Genomic DNA, 17,375 nt, shown 5'->3' on the forward strand with positions numbered 1-17,375 from the left:
TTGCAAAGAGCTCAATTCTGCAGTGGTATAACTGGGCAGGGCTGTGATCACCGCTTGAGTGGCTTGAACAGCTACCTGCGTACCAGCCCCCTGCTGTACAGCACGAGGAACTGCAGTGCCTGGAAGCAAGTCCCCTAACATGCTAGAGTCAAGTGGGTGCTGCCTCGACAGAGCATCTGCGTTTCTATTACATCTGCCTGATCGATACCTCACCTCAAAATCAAAAGCTGCAAGTTGTGCTGCCCAACGCTGTTCAGTCGCCCCAAGCTTTGCCGATGATAGATGGCTAAGGGGATTGTTGTCGGTGAAAACAACACATTTGTGCCCCAACAAATATTCACGGAACTTTTCAGCCATGGCCCACTTGAGCGCCAAGAACTCTAATTTCATAGAGCTATAGTTGTTCATATTGCGCTCAGTGGGCCTAAGACTGCGGCTGGCATATGCAATTGGCCGCACGGTTCCTCCCTGTTCTTGGGAAAGAACTGCCCCAAGACCACTGAAACTAGCGTCAACCTCCAGAATAAATGGCAGAGTAAAATCTGCGTAGGCAAGCACAGGGGCAGAGGTGAGTTTCCTCTTTAAGGCTTCAAAACTATCCTGACAAATCTCACCCCAGGCACCGTTAAAACTCACCTCCCTACGTTTCTTTGTCTTGCCACCTGCCAGTTCGGCCACCAATTTATGCAGAGGGGCCGCCAACCTGGCAAACCCCTCCACAAAACGGCGGTAATAACTGGCAAAACCCAGGAACGAACGCAACTCGGACAGACTTGTAGGAGTGCGCCACTGAGCTACCACTTCAATTTTACTTGGGTCTGTGGACACACCTTGAGACGACACCACATGCCCTAAATACTTTACCTCACGTTGAAAGAAGGCACACTTTCCTAACTTGGCTTTTAGTCCTTCAGCCCCTAACCGACCCAAGACCACCCCCAGACGCTCCAGATGTTGAGCCACCGAGGAAGAGAACACCACAATGTCATCTAGATACAAGAGCAAAGATTGGCATTGTTGGTCACCAAACAACCTCTCCATCAGACGTTGGAAGGTACTGGGAGCGTTACAGAGACCAAATGGCATCCTATTCCACTCGAATAGGCCAAATGGGGTACAGAAAGCAGTCTTAGGCCGGTCAACTTCAGTGACAGGTACCTGATTGTACCCGCTGGCTAAATCCATAGTGGAGAACCAGCGGGCACCAGTCAGGGCATCAAGGGACTCCTCAATACGGGGCAAAGGGAAGGCATCCTTCCTAGTTTTAGAATTAAGTTGACGATAGTCCACGCACATTCGTAGACTACCGTCTTTTTTCTTAACTAAAACAATGGGAGACGCATAGGGGCTGCAGCTTTCCCGGATAACCTGTGCCTCAAGAAGTTGATTAATGTGGGACTTTACTACCTCATATTCCGAAGGTGGTATACGCCTGTACCGTTGCCTGACAGGGGTATCGTCCAGAAGCGGAATATCATGGGCCAAGAGGTTAGTGCACCCCAGATCACCCTCATGGGCTGAAAACACAAATTTGTACTTGTGAAGCAAAGCCCGGACCCGGCTTTGCTCTTCCCCTGCCAAAACTGACAAATCTATGGCATCAATCTGGTCCTCCACAGTAGAGGGGACCAAGGAACTATGGGAGCCTACAGTAGCAGTTAAGGACCTTACTTCAGTAATACCTTCTGGCAAACTAATGACAAAGACACCACTCAATGTGCCTAAAGACGTCCTGGGGTAAAGAATCACCTCAGTGGTACCCACATTCACAACCGGGATATACACCGTGCCCCGGGTCACTTGAACCAGTGCGGGGGAGGCCAACAAACCAGCAGGTAAGCCTGAATCTGGAGGCTCAAACAGCACGGGACCGGAAGCATAATGTTCTGAGCAGGTTGCCGCTACCAGCTTCATGGTACCACCTGGAATGTGACACATGCCCCGCCCCCGCACCCTAACCCCCCCAACACGATCAGAGGTCTGGACACTAACCTTACTACAATGTTGTAATGCCTTTGTGACGGAGCTAGGGGCCTGTGACACCACCGGTAAGTCAAAAAGGGATGTACCATGTTGTCCAAAAAGTTCCTGGTAGCACCGGCCAAGGACATTCATCCCCAAGACACCCGGGACATGTCCACCGGCGCCACCAGGAGGATCTCGGACAACCAGCACTCCACACTCCGGTACTACTTTACCACAAAGTTCGACATCGAGCTCCATATACCCGATATAAGGAATCGCAAGACCATTCGCAGCGGTAAGTTGCAACCATTGACACGACCTAAGACGCTCCTGCCCCCATGGTTCAAAATACTGGTGAAAGCAACTCTCGGTGATCGTGGACACCATGGAACCGGTATCCACTAAACATGGCACTTGAACACCACCGATGAGCACATTAAGATGAGGACAGGAGGACACCAAACGAGAGACAGAATTTAGACGGTTTACAACATTTGAGTCAAATGACTCCCCATCCGCGCTGTGACTCCGCAGCCCGGTGGGGATTAGTTTTCCGACGGCTGTGAAGATCGAAACTGCCTAGACCCAGTTGAAGATATACCCACTGCTGGAGCGCGAGGGAGAACACGTTCTCCATCACACTCTCGGGCAAAATGGCCAGACCGTTGGCACCTCCGACATACTATATTACTGTGATGTGGGGACCGGCTATATGAATTAGGGACCTGCAAGCGAGCCAACCCTTGGGTAAGTTGGTTTAACTGTTCTTGTTGTGCCTTCAACATTTCCCGTAACTCTACTAGCTCCGACTTGGAAGGGGAGCTCAACCGAACTACCTGCGACTCCCCCTGCATGGCATACTGGGCCCCATAGGCCACTGGTACAGACTGACTTCGCCCTCTCGCACCCCCAGGCACTCCCTCCCGCTCCCAGCGCATTGCCTCGCTACGAACATCTAAGAGGGAAGAGGTAGGGTCACGGCGGACTAATTGTTTTAGTTCCCGACGAAGACCAATATCGAGCACGTGCTCGACAAACTGGTCACGCAATAAAGCTTCTGCATTTGGTATGGCATGCGGCGACTGCTGTTTTACCCCCTCCAAGAGGCCCATCAATGCAATAGAGAACTCTAAAAGTGTTTCTCCTTCCTGCTGCCTCCTGGAAAAAAATGCCTGTTGCAATGCTACATATGACAAAGAACACCCATACAATTCCTTTAAGGCCCGAATTATCTTATCTGGATCCCCCCTCTCTGTCTCAGACCGATACCTGATCTCATCCCGAGCTTCTCCCTCTAAATGATCAAAAAGAAAGAATGCTTGATCAGCTCTAGACAAATGGCGAACCCGCATACAGGCTTGGGCCTCCTCTACCCATTCATTTATGGTAATACCGGGTCTCCCGCTAAATTTTGGGCACTTCCTATCTCGGGGAACAAACACAAATCGCTCAGTAGATGGGGCACTTGCACCAGCAGATTGCTGTGCACCAGAGGGTAAGGCGGTAGAAATAGGAGCTGTACTAGGACCTGGAATAACAATTTGAGTCTGTTCTTGTCTAAGTCTCTCATTATCAGCTCTTAATTGGGCCACAAGATCCTGAAGTTCTTGTAATTCTTCTGCCATCGCTAACTTTTAGTAAAACACTTACCACCAAGCAAGGCGGGGCAGAAAGAAATTTGGACCTGAAACACAATCAGGGGAGGTAGCCAAAGAGACCCTTCAAAGAGTCTACGCTGCTGTCTTGTTCCTGTAAAAATAAAAAAAAAAGCAAATAATGGCAATACCAGCTGGCAAAGAAATCTTCACCCACGTCTCTGTTCCATTTAGTGGACCCTGCCGACTACGCCAAAATGTGGCCAAGTGGTCTTTTTGCTGGCGATATTCAACCCTCAAGAGATATACAATAGACTACGCCACCCTGGGACTATACCAGGGAATCACAGTTCACTTAAAATGTTATAAGGAACCCAGGTGCATTCCACTGAATAATGTGAGCAAGAGACGTGGGTAGCAAAATAGAGTTTGTTTATTAGTACAAAAGTTTAAAATGCAGGAATAGTCACCCAGCCAATTACTAAACTGGAAATCACAATCCACAATAAGGATTCACAATTACTTCGGAGCTGTGGCCTATTGGCATCAAATGGGCTAAGAGAGGGAGCAAAAGAGGAAAATCACACTAAGTGCACACACACACACACACACTCTCTCCAATACCCGTGATTTTATCAGTGGTGCTCACACAGCATAACACAGCACACGGTGAAGGAAAGCCTCACTGCCGTCGGACACACAGCTCCTGTAATTGTAATACAAACCAAAATAAATCAAATTAATAAAAATTAATCAATAAAAACTTAAATGCAGGGGAGCAAAAGAAACCCTTCCAACATAAAGAAAAGAAATAAATTCTAGCTTAAACAGCTAGATAATAACACAAAAGGAAAAGGAAAAATAAATTTAAAGACAACAATGTCCAAGAGAAAATCTCAGCATTCTGAACCAGTCCAAAATGAGAAACACCACAAAGGGCAAATGAAGAAATAAATATCTGAATGAGCGCGGCCCTCGAACTCGTTATTTCCCAACGTACGAGGAAAAGATCTTCAAAATACAGTCACAGTAGGAGCAGGTTTTAACCAACAACTCCAAAATCGGGCCGCGCTAAATCACCCAGAACAAAATGATGAAAACACACAGCAAAAATATACAGAAAAGAAACGAAAGCAAATCCAGCAGGAACAAAACAGCAGCGTGCTTCTATATGTAGTAGGGAAATGCAGCACGCCCAGTCTTAGCCCTTAATAGATAAGAAGACGATTAGTAAACTAGTTCTAGTTTATGAACAGCAATCGGAAATATAAACACACATACCAAATAACGCAGCCGTTCGCCACACCAGAAAGCAGAGCTGACGTCAGTATCCACGGGATAGAAATGAAGTAGATGCCAAACAGCATATATTGGATATCCCCACTCAACCGGTAAACACACGGGAATGCTGGGACTAGGCAGTGTAACGAGCCAGACCGCACGTAACGGTTGTTTACAATAGACTCTCCAGTGCACGCAAAGCCCCACAGAAATAACACAAGCGGTGTTAAAATGCCCAAACGGCTGTGTTTTAACCACAGACCTCTGTTGAATGCCGGTAAACAGGAAGAGCGCAGGCACAGAACAGATGACGCACCTCCGGCCCGCACCAAACAGCCATTTAAACACACCTCCCTGCGGGGAGATAGGCTACCAATAACATGACGTCACTACAGGGAGGATCTGACTAATCTGCCACATATATATATATATATATATATATATACATATCTTTTTACATCATTACATTAAACCAAAATGCCTAAATCTGCAGCAAAACGACCAAGTGCTGTAAGCAAAGCAGCGAACAGTGAAGGCTGGATGTCTATCACTGATCATGATTATGAAGATGGGATGATTCATGATCTGGAAAACGAGGAAGAATTTCCCCCACTTTCCTTAATACACAGTAAGCTTCCAATCACCAAGAAACCTACGACCTACGATTTCCTAGTTTAGTGCAGACAACTTAAGCCGCGTTTCCACTGCAGGAACTATACCCAGAAACTAGGGACTTTGGGGTGATTTCAGAGACGGTTAGCTCCATGCGATCAGCAGTAGCTCAGTGATCATGTATCTGCCGAAATCAGCCTCACCTAGGCTAGACCTTCTGATATCTGATGTCTCTTTAAAGTCCGCGTGAACCGGAAGTTGCAAACGACTTTTGTCCAGTGTTGTGATGTATTTCCAAGAAAAACTGAATACTAAATGAGAAAAAATATTGGGCGTGGCTTTATTTTCCAACTAACACCTGATTGAATCTAGAAAAGTAGTTAATGACGGATATCTCACAAACCCTATATCGTGTTCTGTCCAATTTTTGAAGGATTCGTGCATGAAGTGCTTCGAGCACACCCGTGACCTCTCTGTTATCCCTCCTTCCTCGAAATGTAAAAATTTGAGCCATCTGGACCGTAACGAGGGAATTTTAGGGAATGGGTAAAAAGTGTTTCGGGAAAAGTGAACTCAGACTTTATTAAAGAGTTTGGTGATTTTACATCCGAGTTAGTTCTGGCTGCAGATAAAGTTTTAATAGTTGGTGATTTTAATATCCATGTTGATAATGAAAACGATGCATTGGGATCAGCATTTATAGACATTCTGAACTCTATTGGGGTTAGACAACACGTTTCAGGACCTACTCTTTGTCAAAATCATACTCTAGATCTAATACTGTCACATGGAATTGATGTTGATAGTGTTGACATTATGCAGCCAAGTGATGATATCTCAGATCATTATTTAGTTTTGTGCAAAGTTCATATAGCCAAAATTGTAAATTCTACTTCTTGTTACAAGTATGATAGAACCATCACTTCTACCACAAAAGACTGCTTTTTAAGTTATCTTCCTGATGTATCCGAATTCCTTAGCATATCCAAAACCTCAGAACAACTTGATGATATAACAGAAACTATGGACTTTCTCTTTTCTAGCATTTTAAATAAAGTTGCTTCTTTACGCTAAAGGAAGGTTAAGGAAACCAGTTTGACACCATGGTATAATGAGCATACTCGCACCCTAAAGAGAGCAGCCGAAAAATGGAGCACAGCTGGAGGAAAACAAAACTAGAGGTATTTCGTATTGCTTGGGGGGGAAAGTAACCTATCCTACAGAAAAGCAGAAAACAAACATAACCCCAGGTATTTATTCAATACAGTGACTAATTAACGAAAAATAAAGCCTCAACAAGTGTTGACATTTCCCAACATCACAGCAGTCATAGACTTTATGAACGACTTCTAAAATCGATACTATTAGAGATAAAATTTTAACCATTCAGCTGTCAGCTACAGCATCAGACAGTGCACTATAGACCCCCTGTGGAACAGTTCCACTCATTCTCTACTATAGGAGAGGAAGAATTGTATAAACTTGTTAAATCATCTAAACCAACAACATGTATGTTAGACCCTATACCATGTAGGCTCCTAAAAGAGGTGTTTCCAGAAGTCATAAATCCTCTTCTGACTATAATTAATTCCTCATTGTCATTAGGATATGTACCCAAAACCTTCAAACGGGCTGCTTTTAAGCCTCTCATCAAAAAATAAAAACACAACTTGACCCCAAAGAATTAGTTAATTATCTTGAATCTCCCTTTTCTGTCCAAGATACTAGAAAAGGTGGTATCCTCACACTTATATTCCTTCTTAGAGAAAAATGGTATATGTGAGGATTTCGACCATATCATAGTACTGAGACTGCTCTCCTTAGAGTTACAAATGACCTGCTCTTATCATTTGTTCGTGGTTGTCTCTATTAGTTCTATTGGATCTTAGTGCTGCTTTTGACAGAATTGATTCACAATATTCTTTTGCATAGACTTGAACACTTTGTTGGCATTAATGGAAGTGCATTAGCATGGTTTAAATCATACTTATATGACCGTCATCAATTCGTAGCAGTGAATGAAGAGGTATCATATCGATCACAAGTGCAGTATGGAGTAACTCAAGGCTCAGTACTAGGGCCCCTACTCTTCACACTCTATATGTTACCCTTGGGAGATATCATCAGGAAACATGGTGTTAGCTTTCACTGATATGCTGATGATACTCAGCTCTATATTTCTTCGCGGCCCGGTGAAACACACCAATTTGAAAAACTAATGGAATGCATAGTCGATATAAAAAACAAAATTTCTTGCTGCTAAATGCTGAAAAAACAGAGGTGTTAATTATAAGACCTAAAAACTCTGCATGTAATAACCTAGAGCACTGTCTAAGACTTGATGGCATGCTCTGTCAATTCTTCATCATCAGTTAGGAACCTAGGTGTGCTATTTGATCGCAATCTTTCATTAGAAAGCCACGTTTCTAGCATTTGTAAAACTGCATTTTTCCATCTCAAAAATATATCTAAATTATGGCCTATGCTCTCAGTGTCAAATGCAGAAATGTTAATCCATGCATTTATGACCTCAAGGTTAGATTATTGTAATGCTTTATTGGGTGGTTGTTCTGCATGCTTAGTAAACAAATTGTCAGGGTTTGGCAAGGGAGGACCCAGATGCAGAATTAACAGGGGAAACAGTTTATTAACAAGCGTGAAACACAGATGATGCACTAAGACAGTCCACAATAGGGCAGGGCACACGACAGGAGAACAGGCTGATCAGAAGGAGATGGCTCCAGACTCTAGGGCAAAAGGAGACCTTGTAGCAACTCAAGTAGGAAGGGCCTGACCCAGTTGAAGGAACCCCTTGTAGCGCCACAATGTCTGTCAGGTCAGAAGAACCAGTGACCAGGGAGGATTCAGGAAGCAGGGCAGGAACCAACACAGACACAAAGACAAAACAGGGGAGACAAGAATTTGACAGATAAAAGTAAACTTGCAAACCAATGCCTAGGGAGAAAAGAAAACTAAAAAAGGAAAAACAAAAAAAAAATTAGAAATAACTGGAATTAACTGAAAACAAAAGATAACAATTGGAAAAAGCTAGGAATAACTAACTAGAACTACAAACCAAAATAAATAAAGAAAACCGCAACCTTGCTGAAAACTAGAAAGAAAATAAAAGGTGGGAAAAACCCCAAAATGTTAAAGAACAAAAACCCTAAACTACAAAGACTAGAACTAGACTACACATGGGAACAAATGAAAACTAAAAAATAAGAGGGAACCAAATAAGATGCAAAATACGGATTAGAGAGTTCTAACAAGACTAAATATCCAAGCTAGAGATTGTACACAAGGCACACACAAAAACGAACCAGCAAGGACCAGAGGGAAATGAGCACAATTTAAAGGGAGCAGAGCACACAAGGATCAGGTGAACAATTAGACAAACAAAAGGACTTAACAAGGGGGCGTGGTGATTAGAAACAAGGAGGCAGGACAAGGGGAGCACACGGCCAACATAAACAAAGACACAACCATGTGCTCAGGCACAAAATGAACAGAGACACATTAAACAAAGATAGGACAGACAAGACTGTCAGGGCAGGATCCTGACAGTACCCCCCCTCCAAAGGACGCCTCCTGGCGTCCATCCTGGGTGGAGTCAAATGGGTCACAGGGCTGGTAGGGAGCCAAAATGGTACTGACTTGGGTGGTGGGTGGGAAGGGACCCATGGATGTCCAGGCCTGTAAGGAAACACAGGGGGTGGGACGGGAGAGGCTGAAAATGTTCCAGGGGAATGGTTTAAGGCTGACCAGGGTGGTGCCATCTTAGGGAAACTTTGCAGACCAGGACAAACAGAGGGTGGGTTAAGGGTGGGGGCATAGTTAGTGGCACCTCTACCAGCACATTTCACAGGTGAAGCTCTTCTACTGGACTGGGTATTACGGCCAAACTCCAGGATATTCTTGGTAGGCAAGACATGACTAACAAGGGATTCGGAGGTGGCATCAACGAGAGGTTTAGGGCTCTCTGGAAGGGCCTCCTTGGACAGAACATGGACAGTTTTTGAAGGTACAGCATGAGAGATAAAGTCATCTTCTGTGGGCTTTACATGACTGACAAGACTTTCAGGGTTGGCCTCCAAGGATGCGACAATAACTTCTTCTGTAGTGGTGGGGGGAGTCTGGAGTGGGCTCTGGGGATATAACAGGGATGCTCTTAGGGGCCACTGGACCAAGTTCAAATACTGAAACTGGACAGCCCTTGGGATTTGTTGAAATGCCCTCCTGGGCTGCAGGAATAGGCTCAGGAACCGACTCTTGACTCCTGCTGGGGGATGACGAACTGCCCTCTGGGGCTATGAAGATTGACCATTGAACTGGCTCTTGGCAGCCCTCGGGGGCTGCTAAACTACTCTCCAGAGCTGGAACAGGCACAAAGACGGTCTCAGGAACACATCCTGTGGCTTCCAAACGGTCCTCTGGGGCCATAGCAACAGGCTCTGGGATGGATTCTTGAGTACCCTTGGGGGCTGCAGGAACAGACTCATGAACGGATTCTTGGGTTACTGATGCTGACGCTTGACTGGCCTCTGGGGCTGCAGGGACTGGGTCTTCAGGAACAAACTCCTGGACTGGTACTGAAGCGGATTCTGAAGCAGACTTTGGAATGAACTGGGATGAAGACTCTAGACTCTGGTGAGGGGCTTGTGAAGATTCTGGAGGCTCCAGGGCGGAAGCATATTCTGTGCCTGAGGGGGCTGACGTCTTGAGAATGCCCTCCATGGATATGACCGAAATAGTGGGCCGTTTAGGAGTGGTCTCAATCTCAGGCCTGACATGAGTGTCGGTGACAGAGCGAGGGGGCTGCTCAGGAGTGACATCTGTTACTATAACAGGAAAAACATGCTGCTCAGAACCTGCCTCCATGGCCATAACTGAAGCATCAGGCAACTTGGGATCCAGGGTAAGTATATGAGGGGTCTCTGAACAAAGGGTTCTAGCCATCCTTGTGCGGGACCTCCTACCCTTACGTCCCCCAGGACCGGAATTTGTCATCTTGCCCACTTCTTGAGTGACTTGGACTGACTAAAACACAGAATTATCAAGACTCGGCATGACTGGCTTTGACTTAACTGGGACAGACATGACAGACACCGGAACAGAGGTTGACTGGGAAACTTCTCTTAAAGCTACCTTGACGACTTCAGAAGGCTTTATTGACTCAGAAGCAGGAGCTGGCACTGAGCTACTCTCAGAGGCTGGAGCCAGCACAGAGGAATCCATGGCAGCCACAGCAACTTGGGCTGCCCTCTTCCTGCGGTCCCTTCGTTTCTCAGTGGGAGTCAGATGATGATCGTGGACTTGACTCGAAGAGGGAAGGAGGGCAGGTTGATGGTCACTGCTGATATCCTCTGGAGGATTAAGGATTTGCCAGTCCTTGCGGTGATGCACATAATTAGAGAAGTCCCAGAAATTCAGAATACGCAGCTGCTCCATCTCCCATCGAGGTAAGGGGTCATCCAGAGTGAGGTTGAAGGCCTCATTCAGGGTTGCATCATCATATTCAAGGCCCCTAGCCATAGTCCAAAAGAATTGGGCATAGGACCGTGGTTCCTGGCCCTGCTGACGAAGCGATGCCAGTGCCTGTTGGAGCGCCAATCTCCCGCAGTGGCAGGTGGAACAATTTTAATACTCATTCTGCTGGGTCCTAGAATGGCTGGTTCGTTCTGTCAGGGTTTGGCAAGGGAGGACCCAGATGCAGAATTAACAGGGGAAACAGTTTATTAACAAGCGTGAAACACAGATGATGCACTAAGACAGTCCACAATAGGGCAGGGCACACGACAGGAGAACAGGCTGATCAGAAGGAGATGGCTCCAGACTCTGGGGAAAAAGGAGACCTTGTAGCAACTCAAGTAGGAAGGGCCTGACCCAGTTGAAGGAACCCCTTGTAGCGCCACAATGTCTGTCAGGTCAGAAGAACCAGTGACCAGGGAGGATTCAGGAAGCAGGGCAGGAACCAACACAGACACAAAGACAAAACAGGGGAGACAAGAATTTGACAGATAAAAGTAAACTTGCAAACCAATGCCTAGGGAGAAAAGAAAACTAAAAAGGAAAAACAAAAAATACTAGAAATAACTGGAATTAACTGAAAACAAAAGATAACAATTGGAAAAAGCTAGGAATAACTAACTAGAACTACAAACCAAAATAAATAAAGAAAACAGCAACCTTGCTAAAAACTAGAAAGAAAATAAAAGGTGGGAAAAACCCCAAAATGTTAAAGAACAAAAACACTAAACTACAAAGACTAGAACTAGACTACACATGGGAACAAATGAAAACTAAAAAATAAGAGGGAACCAAATAAGATGCAAAATACGGATTAAAGAGTTCTAACAAGACTAAATATCCAAGCTAGAGACTGTACACAAGGCACACACAAAAACGAACCAGCAAGGACCAGAGGGAAATGAGCACAATTTAAAGGGAGCAGAGCACACAAGGATCAGGTGAACAATTAGACAAACAAAGGACTAAACAAGGGGGCGTGGTGATTAGAAACAAGGAGGCAGGACAAGGGGAGCACACGGCCAACATAAACAAAGACACAACCATGTGCTCAGGCACAAAATGAACAGAGACACATTAAACAAAGATAGGACAGACAAGACTGTCAGGGCAGGATCCTGACACAAATTACACCTAGTCCAAAATGCAGCAGCAAGAGTTCTTACTAGAACCAGGAAGTATGGCCATATTAGCCCGGTCCTGTCAACACTGCACTGGCTCCCTATCAAACATCGTATAGATTTTAAAATATTACTTATTACTTATAAAGCCCTGAATGGTTTAGCACCTTAGTATTTGAGTGAGCTCCTTTTACATTATAATCCTCTACGTCCGCTACGTTCTAAAAACTCAGGCAATTTGATAATACCTAGAATATCAAAATCAACTGCGGGCAGCAGATCCTTTTCCTATTTGGCGCCTAAACTCTGGAATAACCTACCTAACATTGTTCGGGAGACAGACACTCTCTTGCATTTTAAATCTAGATTAAAGACCCATCTCTTTAACCTGGCTTACACATAACATACTAATATGCTTTTAATATCCAAATCCGTTAAAGGATTTTTAGGCTGCATTAATTAGGTAAACCGGAACCGGGAACACTTCCCATAACACCCGATGTACTTGCTACATTATTAGAAGAATGGCATCTACGCTAATATTAGTCTGTTTCTCTCTTATTCCGAGGTCACCGTAGCCACCAGATCCAGTCTGTATCCAGATCAGATCCGAATCCAGTACGTATCTATACCAGATGGTGGATCGGCACCTAGAAAGGACCTCTACATCCCTGAAAGACAGCGGAGACCAGGACAACTAGAGCCCCAGATACAGATCCCCTGTAAAGATCTTGTCTCAGATGACCAGCAGTACAAGACCACAGGAAACAGATGATTCTTCTGCACAGTTTGACTTTGTTGCAGCCTGGAATTGAACTACTGGTTTCGTCTGGTCAGAGGAGAACTGCCCCCCCAACTGAGCCTGTTTTCTCACAAGGTTTTTTTCTCCATTCTGTCACTGATGGAGTTTTGGTTCCTTGCCGCTGTCGCCTCTGGCTTGCTTAGTTGGGGTCACTTTATCTACAGCGATTTTGTTGACTTGATTGCAAATAAATGCACAGACACTATTTAAACTTAACAGAGATGACATCACTGAATTCAATGATGAACTGCCTTTAACTGTAATTTTGCATGTGAAGAAGTGCGACTTATAGTCAGGAAAATACGGTAGCTACTCTCAGATGTCAGCCAAAGCCTTTTTGAATTCGTTGCAGATTAAACCTATTAATAGAACTGAAAAGGAACTTTGTGATATACCTGTTCGCCCTATCCTGATTGGCCCACAAGAGGACATGCTTGGAGATAAAAGACAGAGTTGCGATACCTGGAGTGTGGGAATGTGGAGCGAGAGTACCTTCTGCTGATGTCACTAGAGTTGGTAGCTGATTTGTTGTGATTAGAAGTTTGTTGATGAATTTGTAGTAGTCCTCTTGTGGGAGTATTTATTCAGCCCAAACGTGTGTAATTTTCTTTTGTTGTTAGAACCAAGGTTTATTTTTGTTTTCTTTTGTTTTCATGGGAAGCTGTAGGGAGGTGGTTGCCATTTATTTTGATTATACTTTTTCTCCTGTTTAAGAATCAGTTAGGGAGTTAGGGTAATCTTTTGTATTTTGTTTTCTTTTATTTTGTAGGTTAGTTAGGTTATTTTTGGGAGTTAGTAGGTTTTGTTTGTTATGTTGGCCTGGACCCCACCTGAAGTTATCTTTGCTTCCTTGTGTTTAATAAATTCTATTCTGTTTTCACATTAGTTGCGCTGTTGTGTGAGTCAGTAGAAGGGAAAAACTCCCTCCATTTTTCCACCATTTTCTTTATTACCCACATGGAAAGAACCTATATGTGGATATATGCGCATATATGAAACCTATATGCAGTGTATATGCACATATATGCGCATATATGCTGCATATATGCTGCATATATGCGTATATATATTACATATATGCTGCATATATGCCATATATATACTGCATATATGCGTATATATACAAAATTGAGGTGCATATATGTGCATATACAGGAAATATAGGTCTCCTGTATTGCTTCTTCATATCCATATATAAGCCCTATACATAAAAGATATGTCTTCTATATAGCTAATGGCAGGATCTGGTCATTTTGTAGCTCATATCTCATTTTTGACTGTCATACATGATGCCTAGCTCATATTTTCTATTATCAAGGCAAAAACTAAGAATTAAAGAAAACAATTATGCAAGAACTTATATATGTACGAACATGTGAAATTGGTATCACATGTAATTGGCATGTTATGGAATTTAACTATGGCAATATATTAACATGATATACAGAGCCGGACAGTAACGGAGTACATTTACTTGAGTACAGTAGCCTACTTAAGTACAATTTTGAGGGATCTGTACTTTACTCGAGTATCATTTTTGGGGAGTACTCATGACTTTACTCAACTACATTTGAGAGGCAAATATTCTACTCTTTACTCCGCTACATTTCTATCCATAACCGTAAGTACCCGTTACTTCTTCGGCCCCGTCCACACGGAGACGGACCCCCGATCTTTTTTTTCCCTCGTCTCAAGAAATATCCGCGTCCACACGAAACCGATGTAGTATACATGCCAGACCAGCATATAGTGCTGTAATTCTGCCACAGAGATACACTTAAAACGGAGAAGAAGACATGGATTTGCTGCGCGTGGTACGCAAACGAACATGGAACAATACATTTATTAATCCGTGTTAATGTTAGCGTTCAGTGTTTGTTCATGTTTTTGTTGCTGTTACGTGATGTAGTGGTGTTTGACTAGGGGCAAGACGTGGGCTGATGACGCCATATTTTCAGAAAATGTACGGATTCGCCGTCGAGACGTAACGGAACGCTAAGGCGGCATTTTCAAATATATCCACTCTGGGACCCAGTTTCAAAACATCGGTTTCACTCTTCCAAAACGACAGATCCGTGTGGACGAAAATGCCTATCCGCTAAAAAATTTTGTGCCGAAAAAAAAAGAGGAAAAAATAAAAACCTCGGACACTCTATCAAACGTCATTGGATAGTGCAGGAAGGAAGAGAAGGAGGAGGAGGATGATGATGAGGCGCGTCATGACAGACCTTCAAAGAATAATAAAGATAAAAATTTCTGTTCAGTTTTTTGTCTTATTTTTGTTCTTGTACTATTTGATTGTTCTTGTAAATACATAATGTACATTTCTATATTTTGGACTTTTCTTTATGTTGGTTTGCAGGTTTTTTGTCTTATTTTTGTTCTTGTACTATATTTTTTGTTTTGTACTATTTGATTGATCTTAAGTAAATAAATAATGTACATTTCTACATTTTGGACTTGTATTTATGTTGCCTAGCAGCTATGGATTTTAATTTTACTATTATAGGTGAACATATAGGTACATATATACGTGCATATATGTACCTATATAGGTATATGTATGCACATTAGGGCTGGGACAACGCCTCGAGGTCATCGATGACCTCGACGCAAAAAATACGTCGACGCAAAATATGCGCATCGATTCGTTGACCTGTTTTTATTTCTTTAAAAATGTTTGCAAAACGTTTACCTTATGTGCGCTGAATATACGCGATGGCCGGATCAACATTCTGTCCAACGTTATATAACCAATCCAGGGGTTTTTCTGCATTGATCTTTTTTTTGGCGGCTGTCAAAGCCTTATTTGATCGGTGAGTGATGTAGAATAAAATGACTGTGCTGCGCCTGACAGGGCGCGTACGAGAGAGAGCCCCGGCTGTGCGCGCGCACTCAGTCTTCAAACAACACGAGCGCTTCTTGCTCTCTCTCTCCCTCGTGCATATTAATCAAAATCATTAAACACGATAGAAAAAGGGCGAAACACCCAAGTTTCACGCGCGCTCGCGCACTCACAGTCTTCAAACTACACGAGCGCTGTCTTGCTCGCGCTCTCTCTCTCTCTCTCCCTCGTGCATATTAACCAAAAGACACGATAGAAAAAGGGCGGGACGCCAAAGTTTCACGTGGAGCATTCGGAGATTTTTTTTCTTCTACATGACAGGCTGCTGGCTCCCACTGTTAATTTTTCGTTTTTCTTTTTTGGAAAAGCACTCTCTGTATTAGCTTAAAGCCCTAAAGTTTACATTGGTTACTGTATTCTTTCAATTGCTCTAAACAAGTATTTTGGGCTTTTTTATTGATTGCTAGACATCAAGTTGTTGTTATTTTCATCTGAAAGAAGATCTTTTTTTTCAGTAAGCTAGGCCCTATGTGTTCAGTAAGCTTGTTTCAGTAAGCTATGTGTTTTCAAGGCTTCAAGGTTTTATTGAATGCTATCTCTATACAAGTGCAAAGTAATGCATTCTTAGTCAGTCTTTTATTTTGTAATTTTAAGAGCAATAAACATATATTGCAATGTTAAGGAATTCATGTTTTTTTCATTCAGATATGTAAATCAACATGTATAAATTGTTAGTAGTCAATTAATGGGGAGATAATCGAAATCGAATCGGTCTGAAAAATTAATCGTTAGATTAATCGATGCATCAAAAAAATAATCGCTAGATTAATCATTTAAAAAATAATCGTTTATCCCAGCCCTAATGCACATATATATGTGTGTAAATATATGCGTGCATATATGTATATATGTGTGCATATATGTACATATAATCAGAATCAGAATGAGCTTTATTGCCAGGTATGTTTACACATACGAGGAATTTGTTTTCGTGACTGAAGCTCCGCAGTACAACAGAATGACAGTGACAAAACATAAAACACATAATAAAAGAATATAAAAATACAAAAAATACAAATAAGTAGATAAGGAATGACAATATACAAATTGACATTTGTAGGCAGGTATATTACAAAAATGCAGTTATGTATGTACATGTATATTATGTGCAAAATTTAAGTGTATACTAAGTATGTGTGTTAGATAAATTAAGTGTATGTGTATATAAATATAAAGGGTAGTGTGTTCAGTGTGTATCAGCTGTTCATAAGATGGATTGCCTGAGGGAAGAAACTGTTCCTGTGTCTGGTCGTTCTGGTGCTCAGTGCTCTGTAGCGTCGAACAGATGGCAACAGTTCAAAGAGGGAGTGTGCTGGATGTGAGGAGTCCAGAGTGATTTTAACAGCCCTTTTGCTCACTCTGGATAAGTACAGTTCTTGAATAGATGGGAGAGTTGAACCGATGATTCGCTCAGCAGTCAGCTACCCTCTGTAGTCTTCTGAGGTCAGATTTAGAAGCTGAGCTGAACCAGACAGTAACTGAAGTGCAGAGGATGGATTCGATGATGGTGGAGTAGAACTGTTTCAGCAGATCCTGTGGCAGGTTAAACTTCCTCAGCTGGCGAA

Source organism: Carassius carassius, chromosome 21 (assembly GCF_963082965.1).
Source record: "Carassius carassius chromosome 21, fCarCar2.1, whole genome shotgun sequence".
Lineage (NCBI taxonomy): Eukaryota > Metazoa > Chordata > Actinopteri > Cypriniformes > Cyprinidae > Carassius > Carassius carassius.